This window comes from Microcebus murinus, chromosome 20 (genome assembly GCF_040939455.1).
Source record: "Microcebus murinus isolate Inina chromosome 20, M.murinus_Inina_mat1.0, whole genome shotgun sequence".
NCBI classification, from domain to species: Eukaryota; Metazoa; Chordata; class Mammalia; order Primates; family Cheirogaleidae; genus Microcebus; species Microcebus murinus.
In genome coordinates this window covers 10,003,174-10,006,758 of record NC_134123.1, presented here as the reverse complement: position 1 = coordinate 10,006,758, position 3,585 = coordinate 10,003,174, and positions in this window count along the sequence as shown.

Below are 3,585 nucleotides of genomic sequence, written 5' to 3'. Positions count from 1 at the left end.
ACAGCCCTGTCTGATCTTCATAGCCAAGAGCAGAGCGTGTTTTGCAGGTCGCAAAGGCCAGTGGCGAGGGCACAAGGCAGATGGTTAACAGATGTCTGTGTGCATTGTGCTAAGTGACTAGAAACAGCCTTGGTGTCTAATGAGGAGGACCATCCAGAGTGTCCCGTGTGGATAAAGATAGCGGTGCTACTTATTAGCATGCTCCTTATGACCTGTGTTTTTTTTTCAATAAAACTAATGAAGGAAGGAACTCTAGCCCAGGTCAGTTACCTCTGGAGACTGATTCTAATGCTGTCACCAAGTCCCCACCTCCACTACAGAGCTCCCTCACCAGCCTGCCACATGGCTAGATTGAGTGCTATTGAGTATCCTTTTTTGGATGTGGGTTTCCAGAAACTTCATTTCAGCTACAACCTACGGCCTTGGGCAAGAACCCATGGACATCTCTGGGATTGGCATGTGCTTTATGGCTGCTGGTTGCCCAATCCTTCCTGATATCAGTATTGGTCTGCCCAAGCTTGCCAAATGACAGTGGAAACAGAACACAGCTCTCCAGGCACCCGCCTCCTCCTCTGGCCTTTTCTAACCCCTCCACCCTACCACCCTCATCCTGGACCAATGAACTAACTGGCTATGCCACTGTGGACAAGATCAAGGTGTTTTGCCCTATGATAAAGTTGGCAGTTAGAACACTGCCCCAGTGTGTCGAAGCAAGAGAAATGGCTGCCGTCCATTTCATCCACGACATGGCAGAAGTCAAAGCCTCCTTTCTGGTCCTGACTTTGCCATCGAGTTGCTATGTGAGCTGAGGCAGCCCTTCCCAGCTCTGGGCCTTGGTTTCCTCTGGACATGAAGGAAGGAAATGGGTTAGGACTACAGATTAGTTGGCTCAGGCTGCCAGAGTGAAATGTCACAGAATGGGTGATTTAAACAACAGATACTAGTTTTCTCATAGTCTGGAGGCTGGGAGTACAAGTTCAAGGTGATGGCAGGGTTGGGCTCCTCTGAGCCCTTCCTCCCTGGCTTGCAGGAGGCCACCTTCTTGCTGAAGGCCACCTTCTTCACATGGTCACCCCTCTGTGCACACGTGTCCCTGGCATCTCTCTGGGTACAAATTTCCTCTTCATGTTAGGACACCAGTCAGACTGGTTTAGGGTCCACTCTAGTGATCTTATTTTAGTGTGATCACCTCTTTAAAGTCCGTCTCCAAATGTAGTCACATTCTGAGTTACTGAGGGTTAGGGCTTCCCCATATGAATATTGGCTGGACCCAGTTCAACCCATAACAGACCACATGGGTCATTTGGCTACAGGGCTCAGGACCCTTTGTCTTTCCCTAGAAGCAAACCTGAGACAGGGATATAAGCACAGTAGGAGACAGTGGCAGGAGAGGGAAGGTGAGGACAGGAAGGGAAAATAGCCAGTCAAGGGTCCGTTATGAAGTCCGATCCCACTGTGGGTTCCTGGAGCTTAATCCTAAGAGGAGACTGTGGGAACAGAATACACGGAGGTATTTATCTCCCAAGAACCCTAGTGCTCCCATTTCCAACCGTCTACCGCCCTCTGGCCCTCTGAGTACCTCCAGGCTGCAGGCAGCTCCCCACCCTTCCTGGCAGCCTGGAGGACCCAGAGGGATCAACAGGAAGGCAGGGGCACTATGCAGGGGGGAGGTGGAGGGAGGAGAAGCCATAAGGGAGAGGCTGCAGGAGATCCCCGCAGCCCATCAAGCCTGTGCTTGGGCAACAACAAAAGGTGGTTTGTCATGAGCGGACACCAAAGCAGAGGGCTTAAGCGTGTGGGCTATGCAGCCACGCAGCCTGTGTGCAGTGCTCAGCGCCTCCTACTGGATGTGCGACCTCACACCAGGTCCTTAACCACAATGAGCTTCAGGAGATCTTAGGATCAATTTCACAGGGGTGTTTTGAGAACGGAGATCCTGTAGACAAAACTCCCAGTATTTGCCCGCCAGGGAGCACTCAATAAATATTTGTTAAGTGAATGTATGGATAATAAAAATGGAAAGTACAGATAAGTAAAAATACAATATTACCACCAGAGTTCTTATAATACTAATTAGATGTCTAATCTTACAGAATTTTCCTATGTAAGTAAAGATGTATATTGCTAGTAGATATATATTGCTTTAGTATATTCATAAGGTTGTGCAAACATCCCCATCATCTAATCCCAGAATATTTTTACTGCCCCAAAAAGAAACCCGATGCCCATTAGCAGTCACTCTGCGTCCCCCTCATTTCCCTCTTCCCAGCACCCGGCAACCACTGATCTACTTTCCGTCCCCACGGACTTGTCCATTCTGGAAATTTCATATAAAAATAATCATACAGTATGCTGTCTTTTGTGCCTAGCTTCTTTCACTGAGCATAGTGTTTTCAAGTTTTGTCTATCTTGTAGCATGTTGTTTTCATAGGTGAGTGATATTTCCCTATGCGGTTAGACCTCAATGTATTTATGCATTCATCAGTTAATGGGCATTTGGGTTGTTTTCACTTTTTGGCTATTATTTAACTACAAGTTTTGTATGAACACATTTTCAATTTTCTTGAATCTACCTTAGAGTGGAACTGCTGGGTCACATGGTAACTCTGAGCTTAACTTTTCCTGGACCTGCCAAACCATTTCCCAAAGCAGGCACAATAGTTTTATCACCTGTTTTTGCTCCTTTCACGCCAGATTGTGACTGTCTTTCCCTGTCTATATATAAATACGTGCATCACTACTTTGAGTGCGAACATAATATTAATATTTCCTTAACCAGCTGTACCAGGGTGTATGTAAAAAATTCCATATTGTTGAATATTTCATGATCCTATGAAAGAGGCCTTTGAGCATCTTCCTTGTGTCCCCAGCAGCTTGTAAATGACGCTTTCCCAGGTGTACCCAGAGCATTTAGTACCCCCCAATTTGGTGCTTTCACAAGCATTGCAAGCCCCCCCCACACATCTGTCTTACTACTAATGGTGAGCTCCTTGATAGGATGAACCCTGTCCTGAGTTTGCCTTTGTATCCATAACACCCACCCAAGTGTCGGGCATTTCGGGAAATGTTCAAAGAATGAATGGATACACGGATGGGTGGTTATAGCAAGGGACTATGGAGAAATAAAGTTCATTTTCACCATCTGTCCAAAATACCAGCTTTGAAAGCTGTGAGTTTCCTGACCCTGGAGTTGTGTGACAGGAAGCTGGGCCAGGTGGGAAGAACATTGTAAAGTAACTTTAGGTATCAGAAGGGGACTAGATGGGATTTAAGATCATTTCCAAATATAAGAGCCCTGAACTCTATGAAATACAAGCCCAGGGAAGCTAAGAGATGTGCCCTCAGTTGCCCAGCTGAGCCCTTGTATGGCTGTCTGTTGCTGTAAAAATTGTTAAGCTCCTTGTGCAGACTGAAGCTCTCCCTTGCCTGAAAGCACCTGCCTCCTTGTGGCTGCCTTTGAAAAGCTCCCAGTGCCCTAAGGTCAGAGTCCCACAACTGGCAAACCCTTATGTAACAAGCTGTTTGGCAAGTCTGTGGCTGTCTGTAAAGGACTTAAGTAAAAGAGAGTAAAGTGTAGATGGGAGT